Source organism: Alnus glutinosa, chromosome 5 (genome assembly GCF_958979055.1).
Source record: "Alnus glutinosa chromosome 5, dhAlnGlut1.1, whole genome shotgun sequence".
Lineage (NCBI taxonomy): Eukaryota > Viridiplantae > Streptophyta > Magnoliopsida > Fagales > Betulaceae > Alnus > Alnus glutinosa.
Genome location: NC_084890.1, coordinates 29,268,959 through 29,289,595, shown reverse-complemented (window position 1 = coordinate 29,289,595; position 20,637 = coordinate 29,268,959). Strand labels below are relative to the sequence as shown.

The following is a 20,637-nucleotide window of genomic DNA, read 5'->3' as shown; positions in this document are numbered from 1 at the left end:
TTCATTACATTATGAGTGCTAAACTCAATAGTGCATAAGATATATATACGTACCCTTGAGTTGTCTCTGCTTATCCTGTTCGAGAAAACTGGTGCTTTTAGATTGCATTTACTTGTAATAATTTGATGTCTTTGGTTCTCATGTTTTAGTGATTGAAATCATATTTTCTTACGTGGAAAATGATAGCGTTGATGAATTATCAAGTATTCTTTATTCTAACGTTCCTTGAAGAAATACGAAACAAATATATGAAAATAAATTGCCTCCAATTGGATTAGACAATTGACCACACCTTTTTTTTAGGAATTGTGCATTCGATTGTTTATTTCACTAAACTAGATTAATTGCATTATATAATTTTATTCGCTTATTACAAATTCTCCATATCGATCTATTTATTAGATAACTTGAATAATATATGATAGTACATAATAACTAAAAAGTTATATAATTAATATTAATTTTAATATCAAATAACTTGTTTTAGTTAAAAATAAAAAATAAAAAATCAACAGCTAACTATAGAACATCCAGGGATTCACTGAAAAACAAGTTCCTAGAGACTGTAGAACACGATGCAGCCATTATCACCCAGAACTAGAAGTAGTGTGTCCAAAAGTCTATAGCACATGTTGCAACGCATATAATTGGTTCATGCAATTGTCCCTCTTTTGTTTTCAATTTTTAAACCCAATTGAATTGTTTATTTCTTCAATTAGAAGACATATTTGTTTAATTTAATTTGTAGCGTCTTCTGCCAACGAATAAATATATCAGATGAATAAACAATCGACGCATATAAAAATATCATAAAAAGAATCCTGATACTGTTGGTATAGAAAATGTGAGAAAGTTCTTATAGATTTTAATTATAGAAGTTTCAATTATTATTAACCAATTCATACCCTCAATTTTTGTTCACAGAGCCAGATTGGTAGAACCCCCGCGTAAAGAAACAAAAGAATTGGTTAAGAGTTGGGTTAGAGTTACCATAATTTTTAGAGTAATGTTTACACCAAATTTGCAAAGATGTTTCGAACGTTCTATGTACTGTTCTAAACACGTACATAAGTGGTCTACATCGATCATTCCAGAGATTCTTTGAACGTTCAAGGGGGGTCCATTTTGAACATTCCAAGGGAGGGTTGGACGATCGAACATAGTTTATTTATTGATTAATTTAAGGTGATAATTTAATTTTTGTGAATTAATAGGGGAAAATGTATTTAAAAAAAAAAAAATCAATCACCGATTATGTGCTGACTATTAATAAAAATTTAACTAATTATTTATTAAAATTGTGGTTTGATTTCGGGGTATTACAACTAATTATTTTTATTAAGAGTAATACTAAAACTTACATTTTTATCAAATAATTATCTCATAATGCTAACGTGTCAATTTCAATCAACTTTTAGATCAATCATTGTTAACAAATTAAAATAAAAAAAAAAAATCAAATGACTAGTTGGAACTTTCACATCAATATTGTGAGATAGGTGTAAAATAAATGTTGTTTCTAATTACTCTTTTATTAATTATAAAGTTTTATGTCAATTCGTAATATATATATATATATATATATATATATATATATATAATTCTACACTTATTTTTCATAAAACTTGACGATTGGCATGATTTGACATGTATGCAAAGTTATTGCAAGTCTTGGTTTTGAAAGAAAATAATTTGAGTTTGAGATTTAAATTTTGAATTTTTTTTGCTTTCTAGTACTCTGCGAACGTTCGTTGTAAATGACCAAATGTTTGATCCCTACAATGATCAAATGATTGACCTTGATACTGAATATTCGACAATGGTCATGAAAGGGTAATTAGGATTTTAATAACGGGTTAAAGTGCTTAAGTCATATTTAGGGTTTTTACATGCATGAGTTTAAACTCTCGTAATGTTTTGTTTAATACTATGGTATAATTTCGCAGTAGCGGGAGTTCGAGATGTCCGAGCATTTGGATGAGTGTTTGACATTGATTTATGCGTTTGAAGTAAGTAAATACTTATAAAACTAGCTTCGTTTTCACATGCGATGTGTCAGTTGAGTGAACACATTTTATTCTTCGTAATAATATGTTGTAAGCGTATTATTTTAACATTGATTTGTGCTGAGAAATATTTGTTTTACAACATTAATGATGGAACAATACTTGTATCGTATGACATAGTACACCGATACATGCGGTAGAACGGCAATAGGCTTACTGTACGGGCTTGACTCTATGGTCACAAAGGTTACTTGGAATGATGTTTAGCCTTAGATCCAATGGTTGTTGTGACTGGCGTAGCCACACTTGAGTAGTAGTCATTATGTATGTACGGACTTCACTAATGGCTTGGGTCACCCGAGGTCGGACTCGGTTGAATTGCTAGTGATGGACAGGAGTGTACAATATTCAAGGCATCTGTTATATTATAGGTCTCTCGGAATAGCACTACCCCTACATGAAAGCGATTAATATCGTGAAATAAATCATATGAAAAACAAAGAGATTGCCCCTCATCGATTTTTCTTTATGATTAAGTTAAAATTTTAATAAAGTAGGCAAAATGGTAACATGTAAAGAAAAAACAAAGAAAAAAGTATTAAAAATCAAAATCAATCTAACAGTAGGCACAACAATAACAAAATATTATCTAAACGGAAAGTGATCGAGAAAATCCAACTTTTGTTGTTCATGTAAAAAAGTTGATTAATAAACTGTTTGACAATATTATTAATTTATTATTATTATTATTATTATTATCGTTGTTGTTGTCCACTTTTTTATGATTATTCATATTATTTCTGGACACGATTATTCATATTATTTGAATAACGGCTAAATGAAAAAGTTAAATTTAAAAGAAAAATATCAAAACTTTTCTTGGCCGTCCTCCTCCCGGCCAGCCCTCTGATCGTGATGTGCTTTATATTAAGTAAAATGATTGGGTTTTTATTTGTCATCAGCTTCCTTGGCCTTTTTAATCTTGTTCCACTTCGTATGGTTTTGGCCCTTGTTTCTAAGCTTCCATATCCTAGTGTAACAGCTTCTGCTAGGTTTCATATCAACAATGGAGTTGCGCTTACAGAGAAGCAAGGGCGGCCGATTCATGCACAAACGCTTCTGATTGGTGGGTTTGCTTCTGATTTGTATCTTGGCAATACTATGTTTTGATATGTAGATGAAATACGGGCTTTTGGATTATGGGCGCAACGTGTTTGACGAAATGACTGAGAGGGCTGCGCATTTGGTCATCTTCAAACACCGATGGCGTTGGAAGTTTCTTGCTGGCGGCCGCCGTGGGTGCTGCCCTGCCTCCGGTATCTTTCCCAGTTGCATATGACGTTGGCATTTCCGACGTTTCTAGAGCTCCTTGGGTGCACGCTGAGCTGTATCACAGCTTCTTGGTGTATGCTTGTGACGCTTCGGAAATGGAGGGGCATGATCGGGCGCCAGTCGGGCTTCAACGCAGAGTTGCTTACAGGGCCTAGCAAATTCAGTTACCCCGAGCTGAAGTCAGCCACATTACATGACGGGCGACATGGGGTACCAACGTGGCCATGGCTGCAGATTCGTTTTGCATGGGTGAGAATTTCTGAAGCTTTTGGAAGCAAGGATAACCGTATGAGCTTGAGTCTTGGACGGTTTTGGAGGTCCACGTGACACGACCTGATGACGTTTTGATACTTGTGGCTGGACTTTGGACGCAGTTCAACGTGGCAGCAGCAATTCTGGACTTTGGGCGCAGTGCTTCTTATCTCACCCCCAGCTAGTGCAAAATATGGGTCATCCCTGCATGCCTCTTGCATTCAGGATCTTCCATATCATCTAATTGCACCCTACCTGCCTATTATCTATAAGGACTTTTATGACCTGCGCCTCCTATCAGAAAACTTTGTTAGGTACTTCTTAACAAATATGTCACTGTTGGTAGCCAAACATGGTTCACTAAACTTCCTTAAGTCTCTCAATCATAATAATAGTATTATTTGGGGCGACAAATGACATGGTTTCTAAGATAATAGACGATTTTTGGATACTACACCTCGGGCTCATGACAGAAGACAAAGAGGTTGAGGTGACTCTACATGCTTCCACAATACTTTTACATGACTCACTTTATCTAGAAGCCCTAAACCTTGATCATTTTGCAAGAATGCTGGATAAGGTTGTTGGTGTCATTGTGCATGATAGAATGGAGGTGGAATCTGAAATTCTAGAGACTGAATTTGAATGTCCTTCCAATGATCCGATGAACTTTTTGGTGGATTGTTTGGCACATCTTTCTTCGGTCCTTCCTCCTGGGATCGTTTGGCACAACTCAATGTTTCTTGTCTTGCAAAGTTGAAGCAGTGCTTCTTGATTAGAGCAATCAAGAAATTGACTGATGATGTTGCGGCACATCCCAGGAGGAAGGACTAAAGAATGATGTGCCAAACTATCCATCAAAAAGTTCCTCGGATCATTGGAAGTACATTCAAATTCAATCTTTAGAATTTCAGATTCCACCTCCATTCTATTATGCACAATGACACCAACAACCTTGTCTAGCATTCTTGCAAAGTTATCAAAGTTTAGGGCTTCTGGATAAAGTGAATCATGTAAAAGTATTGTTGAAGCATGTAGAGTCACCTTAACTTCTTTGTCTTCTGTCATGAGCCCGAAGTGTGGCATCCAAAAATTGTCTATTATCTTACAAAGCATGTCATTTGCGCCCAAACAGTACTATTATTATGATTGAGAGACTTAATAAAGTTTAGCGAACCATGTTTGACTACCAACAGTGACATGTTTGTTAAGAAGTACTTGACAGAGGTTTTTGACAGGAGGCGCTGGTCATACAAGTCCTTCCAGATAATAGACAGGTAGGGTGCAATTAGATGATATGGAAGATCTTGAATGCAAGAGGCAAGCAGGAATGAGCCATATTTTGCACTAGCTGGGGATGAGATAAGATGCCTCACTATGCTCTGCAGCTGACTAATTAGTCTCCATTCTGTGTTAAGCTAGTGGGGTGTCTTGTGAATGAAGGCTCGAAGCAGATGCACCAGGGAGGGGAGATTGGAAGTTCTCTTCCACCAATTAAGAGACAGGAGAGACTCAAAAAGCTGAATTGGTGGAGAATCATAGGCCAATATTAGGGGCAGGGAAGAAAAGAAGCCTTTCTTCAAAAGCTTATATAAGAGAGGGGTCCCTCTTACAAGCCCACTGGATAAGAATGGCCACTGACTCAAACAGATACCGATTACAGATTGGATTCTTTGAATTTTTGCCAACTTTCATTAGACTAGGGATTAACCAAATATCATCCTCATCACGAGGCATTTCTGCTACAGCAAGAAATACATTACAAGAGGCCCACTTTAGTCATCTGTCACCCAAGAGGATATCAAGCCTGGGATGGTTTTGAGGGCTAAAAATTATAGCTGTCCGACAGCTTTGGTGCTATTGGGCAATTTCCTGGTGGTTTGAAGGCTAAGTGTCCTGTCCAGCATATGTCTGAATTTGAAGTTGCAAAGCCTGGCAAAAAATTTGAGGTCAATGTCCTAGCAGCATATGCTTTTTGAACTAGTTCCATTTTAGGTTAATGTTGATTGCATTTCTGGTGGACTATGATAGGGCAAGGATGATTCATCTTATTTTGGGTTTTTTTTTTTTTTGGTTCCTTTTATTAAACTGATTGATTTTGAAGCTATTGACTGCTTTTGGATGTATGACTTTCCAGGTTGGGGCTGAGCTGGTATTCCGGTTGCTTGGTTGCAAATTGAAGAGAATAACCCTTACAAACAATAAGACACACTTTTATGCTCTTTTTTCTGAATCTCCCATGACTAGTATTTTTTTCCTTAATATGTCAACACAGAGACACTTGTATGTTCCTTTTTTTTTTTTTTTTTCTTTTTTTTTTTTTTTGAATCTCCCATGTCTGGTTGATCTCTATTCTCTTCGAAGTTGGTAAAAACCCAAAGAATCCCAATCTTTAATAACTATCTGTTCGAGTCCGTGGCGATTCTTGTCAAATTGGCTTGTGAGAAGGAGCCGTCTCTTAACATCAGCTTTTGAAGAAAGGGTTTTTTTTTTTTTTCCCCTTTCCTGCAGCTAATATTGGCCAATGATGTTACTGAGTTCTTCCCTTATGCATTTCAGCTGCTGGCTCAGCTTGTTGAGTTGAATAGTCCACAATTCCTCCAATCTACATGCAAACTTTTGAGAGTCTCCTGTCACCTAATTGGTGGAAGAGAACTTCAAATGTCCAAGCCCTTGTGCGTGAGCTTAACCAAGAGAGTAGGCTTAGCGAGTGCATAGCATATTCAGCTGGCTTAGCTCATCCTCTGTTACAGCTAAACATGGGTCCTATGTGCTCGGCACTGTCATTCAGAATCTTGAATATGGTGTAATTGCACCCTACATTTGTGGTATTTGGAAAGACTTATGTGGAGCAGAAAACTTTGTCAGGTATTTCTTGATAAACATGTTGCTTTTCATAGTCAAACATGATTGTACAAACATTTGGAGGTACTTTGAATGATGTTCAGTGCAACATGTTTTCTATCATTATGGATCAAATTTGGATACCTTATCTTGTGCTAATGACAGAAGGTATTGAGCTTAAGTTGACTGTAGTTGCTTCCATTATACTTATCTGCGAGTCTCTTCTTTTAAATGCACCAAATGCTGGATAACGTTGTTACTGTCCTTTCACAAAGTTTGATATAGCAGGAGCAAGTGATTTTAACATCTTGTGCAGGCTGTTTTTGGTTATATATTCTTCTGACAGTTTGCATCTTTCTTACAGATCATGCTCTATGTGTTCAGGAACAAGACAGTAAAAGAACAATGGGTTCTGAAAAATCAAAGTTGGTCTTCACTAAAAATTTAGGCAATCCTATAAGATTTTTCCTTTTTATTGCAAGCATTCTTAGAAGTGAAGAATGTTTGCTATGCTCATGATTATGTTGATAAGTATATCAAATCTTTCAAATGAGTTTGGCTGGTATTATTGCTCCTTTTGAATAAGAATATATTAATCTAAATTTTAGTCTTGCATTGTGGAAAAGAAAGGCAAAATGTCATTAGCCATTTAGTTATGTTGTCTGCCACGTTTTAAGAATGTCATTTGGGCAACAAATAAATTAGCCATTTAGTATGTTCCTATCTTTATGTGATGTTATATGTTTCTATCTTTCATTATCATTCATGCGCTTGTCATTGTAGCAATCGGCAAAACCAAGGAGGACGCTAGAAACAAGCAATTTGGGTGGTCAAAACATTTTATAAAATAATGAGCTATATTTCGTAGTCTTTTATAAGCTGTATCTTTATTATGGCCGAAACACCACAAAAAATTGAAAAAATCATTTGGTTGCTACGTTCATACAAGAAGACACCTTTTTGTACCATGCTCACTTATGTTGCAACTTGCAACCAATTTGCCAATGGATATAAGGTCCAAATTGTTTCTTCATCATGCCCCACTTCATTTATGGTCTTTCCAGTAAGCAGAGAGATTGAAGTGAAATTGGGAAACTTCTATAACGGGTTGTTGGACGAATTGATAAAGTTTGTCAAGTTGTGTATCTGGATTGTGACCCGGATATAATGTCTAAATGTGTGGTATGCCCTTGCCTTACATGAAATTATAATTTTGATTTCCCTTTCCTTCCACAGTTTCTTTCCAATGAAACATTTTTGTGTTGCGCTGTCTACAGATCAAGGATCTCAAGGGAATTTTGATTGATCTTCTTGTTCCAGGCATGATGGTCAATGCTTGTGTACAATCAATTCTTGAAAATGGCGTTATGTTATCATTCCTTACATACTTTACTGGAACTGTAAGCTTGCTAGCTCTTGTCATGCTTCTATTATGATATTGCCAGAATTATTATTTTAAGTTATTGATTGCAATCTTCTTCTTTTCCATTTCAATTTTACAGGTTGATATATTTCATTTTCAATTCTCTCTCTGTTTTTCTTTTGTTTTTAAATTTGTATTTTTGGGGTGAAATTGTTTTTGATATGCCATGGTTCCATGGTCCTTGGTTGTTTTGTAGTATTGCAAAGTTGGTTATGCGTAATCTGTTCACGTAAACAGTTTTATTTGCTATCTTAGAATCAGACCATTTCAACTATGGGACTGGAAAAAGATAATTGACTTTGAGTTGATTTGTTTTCTCATATCCACAAAGTCGTATAAGATTGAGCTTTTGTGTAATAACTGGAGTTAGTGTCTTTTAGTTGCATGCCTTGGTATGGTTCTCTAAAACATCATCCATTACTTTAGAGGCACTCAGATACAAAATTAAGAAGTCTAATTATTCTGTAAGTTTCTGTCAAACATCTTAAGCTCATTCTTTTGACAGAATTGAAAACATTGGATCTGCTAACTGGTTTCTTTACCTTCAAACAAATCAGGGCTGCCACTAACAACTTTGATGCTGCAAATAAAATTGGGGAAGATGGTTTTGGATCCGTCTACAAGGTATCCTACATTTCATATTCCATTGTCTCTCTTTTATTCTATTTCTTATTTTTGTGAATATTTTGCATGCACGTTTTTATTTGTTTTCTTTCATATTGGTAACAGAAACTTATAGGTAAGTCTTTTGTGAATACTTGAAAGTATGTATTTTTAATGCAGGTATACTTCTAGATGGTACTATAATTGCCGTAAAGCAACTTTCTTCAAACTCAAATCAAGGAAACCGTGAATTTGTTAATGAAATTGGCATGATATCTGGTTTACAGCACCTGGTGAGCTTAATGTATTTATTTTAGTATTTTATGTTGACTTTAGAAAGCATAAGAACTTAGCACCATTAACGGTCTATATCTATAAAATATGCAGGTCCGGAGGAATACCACTTAAAATTGGACTGGTCCGTGAGGCAGAAAATGTCTTGGCATAGCAAGAGGCCTAGCTTTCTTGCATGAGGAATCAACAATAAAAATTTATCATAGAGACATCAAAACTACCAATGTTCTACCGGATAGGGATCTTAACCCAAAAATTTCTGACTTTGGTTTGGCCAGACTTGATGATGAGGAAAGTACCCACATCAGCGCCCGAGTTGCGGGGAACAACGTGAGCTACCTTTTCCCCTGTTTCCTTCGACATGGTGTCTTTTTGTAATTCTATTATTTCTTTTCTTTTGGTCTCCCAAGGATTAAGTACTATAGACATCGTGGATTAAGTATTTGGTATGATTTTTACACGTAGATGTTTACATTTGCAACTCAACCATGCTTATACAGGAAAATTCATAGCTACATTAATTATATATCAACCAGTATTCATGCTTGGCAAACTTGCCTAAACATGAAACATGTTCTATTAACCTGCCATAACTATCGTATGCCTCAATACTTGATGCATCAAACAATCAGCTCAATTTCCTCGTAAAAATAAAAATTGCAGGATACAGGAAAGAAAAAAGAAAAACATAAAAACAAAATCTGTCTATTAGACCATTAACACAAACGCTCTGACTCCTAATTTCTTTTTATTGCATAATTACATGATGTATTTCTGGTACTTAAGTTTCTCTTGATGTTGGACTTTGTTGAATATGAACGATCAGAGCTTCATACTATTGGCCTTTTTATTTTATTTTTCTCGAGCATTCATACTAGTGATCTAATTAGTTATAACATAATTTTCATTTACAGAGGATACATGGCACCGGAATATGCATGATGGGGTTACTTAACCAATAAAGCAGATATCTATAGTTTTGGAATAGTTGCATTGGAAATTGTCGCCGGAAAGAACAACATGAAGTATTGGCCAAATGAGAAATATGCATGCCTTTTAGAATGGGTAAGATTGATATTTTTCTTATTAGTACATTTAACTATAAATAATGTTTGGAGGCCTGATTACTTCTTTGTCCCTTTCCACTAAACTTGGTCATTCTGATGTGTTACTCTAGACTTAAGCAGCAAAATAAACTCAACTATGTTGAAATTGTTTTTACTCGTTCGCCTCACTTTAGTTTAGCTCATTGACATGTATTTTTTTTTTCTTTTACAATGAATAACACTTTTCCCCCACAAACTATTACTCCCGTGTCTCTTACCCTTATAAACTTTAACCGAGTACAACTCAAACCCTATTTTATAGTTTCCGTGTCAAATTTTCCACTCCATCAAAATCTGACGTTAAGTTGAATAGAAAAATATTTGAAAATGACGTTAAGTTCGGCCAACTTAACCGCTGATTTGGACTGAGGGAATAAACTGACACTGAAACTTCAAAAGAGAATTTGACTCGCACTAAGTTAAAGTTTGTGGGGGTAAGTGAGATAAAGGGTAGTAGCTATTTTTTTTTTTAAGGGGGGGAGTGTCATTTACCCTTTTTCTGTGTATATGGTTGCTTTGTTCTCTTGTATATGTTGATTGGCTACTTTTCATTTCCATTCTCTTTTCTATGCTTATTGCAGGCACATGTTCTACAACAAAAAGGTAATCTAATGGAGCTGGTGGATGCAAAGTTGGGTTCTGAATTAAATAAGGAAGAGGCTATTAGAATGATCAAAGTAGCTCTCTTATGCATTAATCCATCGCCAGCACTTAGACCTGCCATGTCTGCAGTGCTATGCATTCTGGAAGGCCAAACCATTGTTGATGAAGTTATCGTCGATCCAAGTATATACGGCAATGAATTGAGGTTAAAAGTCATAAGAGACCAATTTGATCATATGCAACCAGGACCAACGAGCCTAACTGGATCAGAGAGCCTTATTCATTCATCAGAAGCAACATGGATTGGATCTTCTTCTACGTACATCTGCCCAGGATCTCTATCAAGTTAATCTTGATTCTCAGTAATTTAGCCGCCGACCATGCTAAATGCTTTTTTTTCTAATTAATAAAAAAGTTAATTACATTTGCTTTACCAACTCCAATGTCGTATGGATTCGGATCATGTCTTTCATTCTCTTCTTCTTGACAATTTATTTATATGCCTAGAACTTCCATTAGAACAGTAAATCTACAACATAGTTTCACTAGATCCAGCTACATGTAAAATCTACAACATAGTTTGGATCAATGAAATAATTCAGTAATGATATATATAGATATCACATTTTCTGTGCATCACTGCAAACAGATCGAGCTCGTGGAATACCCTTGAAAGTAGAGGAGATGATGGCAGATTTCTTGCTTTTATATATTTGCTTTATTCTACTCATCTCGCTTATTTTTTAGGACATCATATCATTCAATAAATGAGAAAAGTGTGTGAGCACTGAGCGAGCTTTTTCTATTTAATTTTTTTCTAAATTTTTAACAAAACACACAAAAAGTTACGAGTTAAAACTAACAAACTCTTTATTAAAAGTTAATCTAACATATATCATAATCTCTCTTTAAACTTAAAGAGTGAATGTTAAATTTTTTTTAATATATATATATATTGTATTAAATGCTTCAAAAGATTTGACTTGGCTTTAATTTAATGCATTGAATGTTTTTAGTAGTTAACTTTATCAATAAAAAAAATAGTATTTATTTAAAATAGCGAAACATTTAGAGAGTTTTTTATTTAATAATTTTAAAAAGTGACTAGTTAAATCAACAAAAGTAAATTTTTAGAGTTAAATTTAAAGAAATTTAAAAGAGCTTATTGTAAATGTTTACGAGCAACAAAAAGTTCAATAGGAGTAGGCTCCCAAACCAAAAAAACAGCGTTGAATCTGTAAACAGCAAACAGGAAATGGTTGTGTACGTTTATGACTTCAAATGAGTCATAAATGTCCCAGATATCCAAAGAATGGGCAGCCGCATAAAGCGGTATAGGCACCAAAATAGAGGAGGGTAGGGTTATGACCATCACGAGAGCCTTCAACCCTACTCCTAAAAGACAAATCAATATTTTTAGTTTTTCCTTATTTTTCAATTTAATTTTTATTATTTTTCAATGGAATATATGATACGTGGTAAGGGTATTATAAGAATATAATAAAAAAGTGGCATTTTTGGCACACTTTGATAGTTTGATAGGTCACTTTTAACCCATTTAGAAATTCAAAGCCTATTTTAAATTTGGTTGTTAGTTACGTGGCTTTTTAATATTTTACCATTATTTTAATTGAAAAATGATTTAATAGACAAATGGTTGTATTGACTAGACTTGCTCTACAGATAGTTGTCGTGACAAATTTAAATTCTGAATCACAAAGTAAAAAAAAAAGAAAAAAAAAAGAAGTTAGTATAAACATTTTTTAGTAACCTAATAGTAACCATAAGCTACAAATCACAATCTATCAATGAGGCTTACAATATTATAGCATGTTAGGACACTGTTCAACTTAAAAGTTTAAGCATATAAGTTTGGGTCCAATAATACTATGGGTGTGTTTGGAATTACGATTTCGTAGACAATAAGTGAGATTTTAAATCAAATCGCAGAATATAAATCGTTTTTAAAAATTATGATTTGAAAAAGCAGAAATCACAGATAAGATTGTACTTTTTTGAAAACACAGAACTTTAAAGACTAATTTGCGATTTTAAAGGTTAAATTACGATTTTGCCAAATACTTAACTACGTTTTTAAAAATCAATTTTTTTTTTTCAAATCACATATTTTAAAATCATTATTTCAAATCGCACTTTTTGAAATCGCAAATCCAAACCGATCCTAAATTAACCACCTACACTTATGACGTACATCTTTGCCACTTGCGAGTAAACCTTTTTTTAAACGGTCTATTCAACGATAGTTAGTTGTAGGACGCAATTGAATTCTTTTTTTTTTGTCCTCAAAAGTCATGAAACCCTAGTTTGTTAATGTCAATGAATAAATCCAATTATGCAATCGACACATATAGAAACATCATAGAATGAATTCAACCAAAGATCACTTTAAACTTGAAAGGTCACCTGAGAAAGCAAATTAATATAAGATAATTGGAAAATGCCAACAGTCGTGTCAATAAAAGTCGACCGTTCATCATCTATTATGTCATGTATCTGAAAAGTTTAAAATACGTTTGGTACACAGAATAATTATTTCATTTAAAAATAATAATAATAATAATAATAATAACCGAGCTTTTTAATACTCGAAATGAGAATAACTATTTCAATTTTAATAAAATCTATTTTATTTTTTTTAATGAAATAGTCATTATCCATACTAAATATATCCTTCAACTTTAACATTCCTATAAAAGGATTTTAACATATCCGTTATCGGTCTCTTGATGTTACGTATCCCTCTTTTTTGTTGGCAATTGTTGGACGCAACTGATCGAGTTGTTTATTTCTTGAATCAGAAGACTTGTTTGTTAACTTTGATTTCCAGCCTCTTCTGCATGCCGGCCGACACGTAATAGAAATATCGTACAAGGAATCACATCACGCATATCAATCTGCATCACAAGTTCACAACTGCATGTGTCAATGAAATCCACCATGCATTATCTGTAGATATTACACAAACTACAAAGTGAGACTTAATTAATTAAAAAAAAGTAGTTAAATTACAATTTAAACTTCTTAAAATATTTTATAAAGTTTAATTAATCTTACCTAATACAGAATCAACGTGAGACTTAACATTTATGATCTCCTTTATAATTAATTCATTCATTTTATATTGGCTAATCATCATCTCTTAATGTCAGACTAGGGTGTTACATTACCTATAACGGTTAGTTGGGTCTATCATATTAATATTATGAGGTAGTTATGTGATAAAAATGTAACTTAAAACATTACTCGCATTTTAAACAAGCGAAAAATGTAATTTTGGTCCCTGTAGTTTGAGGTTTTTTGACAAATAGCTCTCTAGAGTTTGAAAAATGATAAATCAGTACTCCTTAGTGTAGGGGAAAAAAAATGGTCTCTACTGTTATAAAAGTTGACGAAATCCGTTATTTTTGTGAAATTTGAACCGTCTAAAAATAAATCTCATTAGGTGAGACTAGGGGTGTTAAATGAGCCCGGTTACTCGTGAACTTAGTTCGAAAAATAAATGAGTTGTTCGTGAACACAACAATCCGTTTGTATAGTAAATGAAATATACTCATATAAACTCGATTCGTCTCGGACAAAGTTATTGAGCTCGGCTTGTATAAATTCGACTCGACTCGTTCGGCTCGAATCGTTAGCTCACTTGTGTATATATATAGTATTCATATTTATTAATATATATGTATGTATAAAAATAAGTTTTATAAATATAAGATTCTATAATTATAGTTTATAAATATTAATATAGTAAACATAATATATATAATACTACAAACGTTCTATTTAGAATGTAAAATATAGATCAAAGTTAAAATTATACTGAATTTTAATATATATATTTTTTTAATAAAAATTATTATAAAACTACAATCGAGCTCAAGCCGCTCGAGCTTGATTGGATACTTGGCTTGTTAAGCTAGTTTAGTTCGAGCCTTAATAAGTTGAATTCGAACAATTCTTCAAAACTCGGCTCTCAAGTACAACCTTATCCAAAGTCAAAATATTAATAAATAACTTTCAATAAATAAAAAATCTAAAAATAAACATTTTCAAAACTATTTGAACTTTACATCAAAGCAAACACGTTTTGAACCAAACAATAAAAAAAGGTCATCAAAGACGCTGGAAGCCTATTTTTGGGTAAAAATCAAGTTTTAGGGCATTGAAGGCGTGTCAGCAGCCAAAACTCCAAAACCAAACAGAACAGCAAAGCGACATGGAAAAGGGAGCTCACGTGACTTGATTGTCAAGTCCTATCACACCACTTTATGACGCGTTGAATCTGAGGGAGCATGGGCCAATCCCCACTTCATTTATGGTCTTTCCAGTAAGCAGAGAGATTGAAGTCAAATTGTGGGAAGAATTGACAAAGTTTGTCAAGTTGTGTATCTGGATTGTGACCCGGATATAATGTCTAAATGTGTGGTATGCCCTCGCCTTACATGAAATTATAATTTTGATTTCCCTTTCCTTCCACAGTTTCTTTCCAACGAAACATTTTTGTGTTGCGCTGTCTACAGATCAAGAATCTCAAGGGAATTGTTTTTGATATGCCATGGTTCCGTGGTCCTTGGTTGTTTTGTAGTATTGCAAAGTTGGTTATGCGTAATCTGTTCACGTAAACAGTTTTATTTGCTATCTTAGAATCAGACCATTTCAACTGTGGGAGTGGAAAAAGAGAATTGACTTTGAGTTGATTTGTTTTCTCATATCCACAAAGTCGTATAAGATTGAAATTTTGCGTAATAACTGGAGTTAAGTGTCTTTTAGTTGCATGCCTTGGTATGGTTCTTTAAAACATCATCCATTACTATAGAGGCACTTAGATACAAAATTAAGAAGTCTAATTATTTTTTAAGATTCTGTCAAACATTTTAAGCTCATTCTTTTGACAGAATTGAAAACATTGGATCTACTTTTTATTCTTTCTAGTTGTTGATGTATTATTGAGGATTAATTCTTGTAATGGTATGTCCAGCGGTTGAGTGGGATTTGAAAGATTGAAAATTTGATGGGTTTTGCAGGGACTGGTGGATGTTGAATTTGGAATCGTGTTGGATTCAAGGTGTGGGGTCTAGTGGGTTTGCAGTAAATTTGGTGAATGATTTTGATTTGGTTCAATTTGGATCCGGTTTTGTGTTTACCTTGTTTTGAGACAGTTAGGTTCAATTTGATATCATCTTTATGTATATTACTGAATTTGGTCACAAAAGATAGATGATAACATGGCGCTTTGAGGTTGAAATCTTGCAATTTACTGTGATTTGAATCTATATTTGATTTTATAGCAAAGTGGAATCTGGATTTTATGGATTGAATTGATGTGATTGACTTTATTGCTGTTATTGGATCGACTATGTGATTGATTTATCATACTATTTTGTAAGTTGTGTTTCCATGTTGATTGAGGGTAAAGTGTGCTCTGGAACTAGTTGCTGGGGACTTCTAGATTTATTTTGGAGGCTTTTAGAGCTTTTAAAGTAGAGTGTATCCGTGAATGGGATCTTTGTTAGCTTGAGCTTCTTTTTTTTTTTTCAACAAGCTTTAGATAATTTTGTGAACTATAATTTAAAGAGAGAACACAAAAGATCTGAGTCAATGGGAAGTGAATTTTGAGTTCAATTGATACAGGAACTGCTACTTACAATTAATTGGCTGGGTCATTTCAAGTGCAACCTGTTTGATCAATTTTCCATCAAGAAATTTGTGTACAAGTCTGATTTTTAAAGTTATATTCCATTAAAAAATCTATCTCATTTTGTTTCATAAATTTTGCTGGAAGTTCTTTATTGCAAGCTGTCCCACAGTGGAATTGAAAGCTATGAGTTAGTTGGCTAAGGGATGGGCCTGGAAGCTATATTATATGTTTTGATCATTTGATCATTCTCCTGGAATAGAGCTCCTTCTGCAAATTTAAATTGTTTATAATCTTTGTGATTTCTGGATAATATGTTAGCCAAATAAAATTTAGTTTTCATGATTATTAGTAGTAAACACCAAAGACAGCTTGGGGTGAAGAGGTGTTGGGGTCAAAACAGAGCCGCTCAAAGAAGTTCAGTTCGGACAATTCAGGACTGGAGTTTTGCTGATTTTAAGTTGCAACTCTGCCGACCACTGCTGCCTTTGAAATTCATTCATGCCTTGTGAATGGTCATTACAGTGCATGGAAGAGTTGTTCTAAACAGGGGAGGGGCCTTTACTTTTTCTTTTTCTCATTTTTTTATTTTATTTTATTTTTTTTTTTTTTCTAATAGTGGACTTAATGTGTTCTACAAATTGTCTAATTTTTTTTCCTTTCTTGTGTTGTTGAGGGGTAATTATTTGTTTATAACAAGTAACATATATATTGCAAGCTTGAATACATTCTTGAATTAAGAGAGAAAATAACAATATTTGCTTCTCTTCAGTGACCTCACGTTGTATCATGTCTCCATTACCTCAAGCAGTGGTATGTTAGATGAAAATTTTACAGCAAAAGTACGGATGCGTTTCTCATGTTTTATTAACTTTAACCATTTGGTTCTATAAATACTTTTAACTTCAGAAGATTTGCGTCAAGTAGATATGTTGAAGGATGGTTAAATATATATATAGATTTGCGTCAAAACATTGTTACTGCAAGATTTATTTCCATTGCTTATATCACAGCAACAAATACACATTCCTGCTTCCTCAGTTATAATATGTATTTGTCTATCTTTATCCTTTTGCAGAATGTGTGGTTCACGAACGTGGTAACCTACATTGGATGGCAGATGAATCCATAATCCAAATTGGAATTCATATCTACACTATTAAATAAAACGCAGCCTCTAAGGCCCTGAAATTATCTAAAAACATCAAGATTGTATCATAAAACCAAATTTTACCACACGAGTTTTTCAGTAGAATCAAAATCAATCCCAAATACCTAAACAAAACCAAAGCAGATCACATATCTCCATAAGAGCCTCAAAAAAGGAAACAACCATAACTTGATCCACAACACGAACCAAAGAACAAAAGAACAACCCAATTCATAATACCACCCAAAATTATATACCCATCAACACTTTTTTTGTTCTTAGTATGACCATAGGAATGCAACAAAAAATCACACACCTTACAACAAAACAAGACCCAGATGATCAAACAAAAACCGCAACACCTACCAGCTGATTGTAATGGATATATTAGTAGTGTATGGGCTGGGTTATTAGTAGTGGGTTGAATGGGCTTGGCCCATTTCAATTAGTTGAGTCTTTAGATAAGGGGTATGTCTATATAAGGCCTAATAGACTAATGGTAGGATTATCGAATGAGATTAGTCACTTTGTAATTTGGAAATTTGCACTCTCGCATGTGCTAGGAGATTGGCCCTCTTGAATGTGGCTGAATTAATACAAGTTCTTCCTCAATTTCTTCTATTTTCCATTTCCATTTCTAATTTCATTTAGAATACAGTAATTACAAACCTTAGAATTTCTTATCAACCAGAAAACCTGTTACACTGATTCAAAACCTTTAAACTAAAACCCAACACTTTAAAAATCCAAAGAAAGCCTATTACGTTAGTCCAACCATTAGACTTTAGTTCAATTATCTTTCACATTCTCTTGGAAATAGAACAACAAAGCGAAAAACACACATAACTCTGCTTTTCATTATCTGTTTTACCTCAGTTCTCTCACCAACCAAAAACAAAGCAATCAAATAGCAAACTTCTACGAATAACAAAAAAAAAAATGACCTGTAAGAAATTATAGAACTTAAAGCTTAAAACTTTGAAAATAACCCAACCTGCTTCAGGTTGCAGAAACCTTCGTAGACAGCAAGAACAGATTCAAAGGCTAAACAAAAACCCAACACTTAAAAAATCCAAAGAAAGCCTAAACTTTAGCACCAAATAACCAAAGAAAATAAATAAATTAATACCAATAATTAACTCAATCAATCCAAAAAAAGAAAAAGAAAATAATTTTTTTTTAAAAAAGAAAAAGAAAAGGTGGTTGGGGGGGGACTGCGAACTACCGCCTAGGGTTGGGCTGCCACCCCTAGGGGAAGGGCTGTGGAAGGGGGAAGAGTATTCCAATGTTAGAAGAGGTGAGATCTGCGAATCCTTCTATCTACAAGGGAGGGTAGATGTGGATGTGGAGGATGTAGATCCTGATGATAAAAAAGAAATGGGTGATGATGAAGAGGAAGATGAAGCTTTTCTAAGTCACACAAGAGTTATTTTATTGATTTTTAATTCAAAAACATCTCTTTCTATGTTATCAATGCATATCCTATGGATTTTTTTTTATAAAGCATAATTCTTTTTTTTTTTAATACAATATAAGACTAATAGTAGTCCAAGAAAAACAAAATTAATTAGAGTCGCACGCCACCTAAAAAGTAGTTCTACTTCTTAGAGCGGAGAAATGATTGAGCGAGCACCTTTAACCAGACTCCTCTACCTTTATAAATAAAATAAATAAATAAATAAGTAATTTTATTCAAAAAGAAAAATCAAAACAATAAAAAAGCACACTTTCTAAATAAAATTGCTTTTTCATTCAAAATGAGGATGGGCAGTTAAAGGTCCCTCAATCATTTCTCCTTAGAGTCAATAAATAGGAGACATGTCACATGTCGTAGGGACACGCAACAGTCTGTACCTCATGTATGATAATTAAATAAATAATTCAGTAATGATAATATAGATAGAGACATGTTACATGCACATCACTTATACATCTTTTATACATCATTTTTTTAAATTAACTATTGAATTTGTAGAACCCAATAATTAATTTAGAAAAGTGATATACAAATAATTTACAAAAATCATTTCTCATATAGATAATAGATATCACACTTTCTATGCATATTCACACCATTTATAAATTCAATATAGTATTAGAAGGTTAAGGTTTGATATAAATAGATTTGGGCCATAAAAGAGTTAATCTCTTTGACCTGTCTATAAAATTATATATATTTTTTATATAATAAATACATGTTGAAATGGGTCGAACGGATCATTTTGAATAAGGTCAAACGAGTTAAACATGTTACTTTTGGATCTAAAAAGATCAAACGGTTCGATCCATTTGTAACCTGTTTACTAAACTGTCAATCGGATCGGGTCACTCACAAGTCGTGTTTTGAATTGGCAGGTATAACCAATTTAACTAAAAAGATCGTATTCGGATTGACCATTAACCTGTTGGCAGATCAAGCAAAGATGATTACACATCTCCAAATTTCTCTTAAATTTGGTTCCTAAATAATATATCAAAATCTTATGTAATCTATTATTTTAAAAAAAATGTCACAATTTCATGAGATTATAACATATCATTTAAAAAGAAATTTTTTAAAATTTTTTTGAGGAGTCTATCATTCTTCTCTACTTTATTGTACTCATGTTGCTTGTTTGCTTAGAAGCACTTGCAGGCAGGGGCCTACTCCGGACCATAAAAGTGACAGAAGAAATAATGTTGCCGATGGCTGCTATTCGAGTCACATGGAATTGTCTGATAAAGAATTTTAGCTCGTTTAATAATCCCCTCACTTCCCTATCTCTTTATTTTCACTTTTTTCAAAAAATATCAACTTCCAAACATTTTTATTTTTTTTTTAATTTTTTATATCACATCAATAATTTTTTATTATTATTTAAATAAAAAAATTCACTTCAATAAATTTTTTTTTTACTTTTTCATATAAATTATTTATACTTTATATCACATCAATCACTTTTTATTTTCACTCAATAAAAAGATTCTCTAATGAGGAAAGGGGAGGGAAGAAGAGTTACTAAACAGGACCTTTAACGTTTTAAGGAATATTTTTTATTAAATAATAACAAAAAGTGAATAATGTTATAAAAATTTAAAATAGAATAATAAAAATAAAAGCAAGAGAGAACAAATGACAAAATGAATAATAAAATGTGTTGTATCTCAAGTAGTGGAGGTTGGTTCTTCTAGGTGGTCCAGCTGATTTTGGTTGGTCCACTGTATAGTTGCTGTGTTTTTCCAGTTTTACTGAGAAGTGTTCCGGGCTAGTTTGGCAAGGTATTCCTTCACATTTCTTATTGCTTTTTTTTCTTGTCATGAACGGTGATTAAGGACAGGCCAAGCCTGCCACCGATTAGAGAGAGAGAAATGCAAAAGTATTATGGACCATA

The 20,637-nt window shown here is 33.4% G+C and overlaps 1 long non-coding RNA gene and 1 pseudogene across 1 annotated transcript; both read left to right on the top strand.

The window, feature by feature from the left end:
- The first annotated feature begins 2,853 nt into the window (after positions 1-2,853).
- Positions 2,854-9,196, top strand: LOC133868397 (uncharacterized). Its single transcript, XR_009900328.1, has 6 exons — positions 2,854-6,458; positions 6,799-7,616; positions 7,712-7,834; positions 8,415-8,481; positions 8,641-8,753; positions 8,848-9,196. It is a non-coding gene; the product is annotated as an uncharacterized LOC133868397 (long non-coding RNA).
- Positions 9,197-9,675: 479 nt separating this feature from the next.
- On the top strand, positions 9,676-11,071 carry LOC133868396 (probable LRR receptor-like serine/threonine-protein kinase At1g07650; annotated as a pseudogene).
- Positions 11,072-20,637: the final 9,566 nt, after the last annotated feature.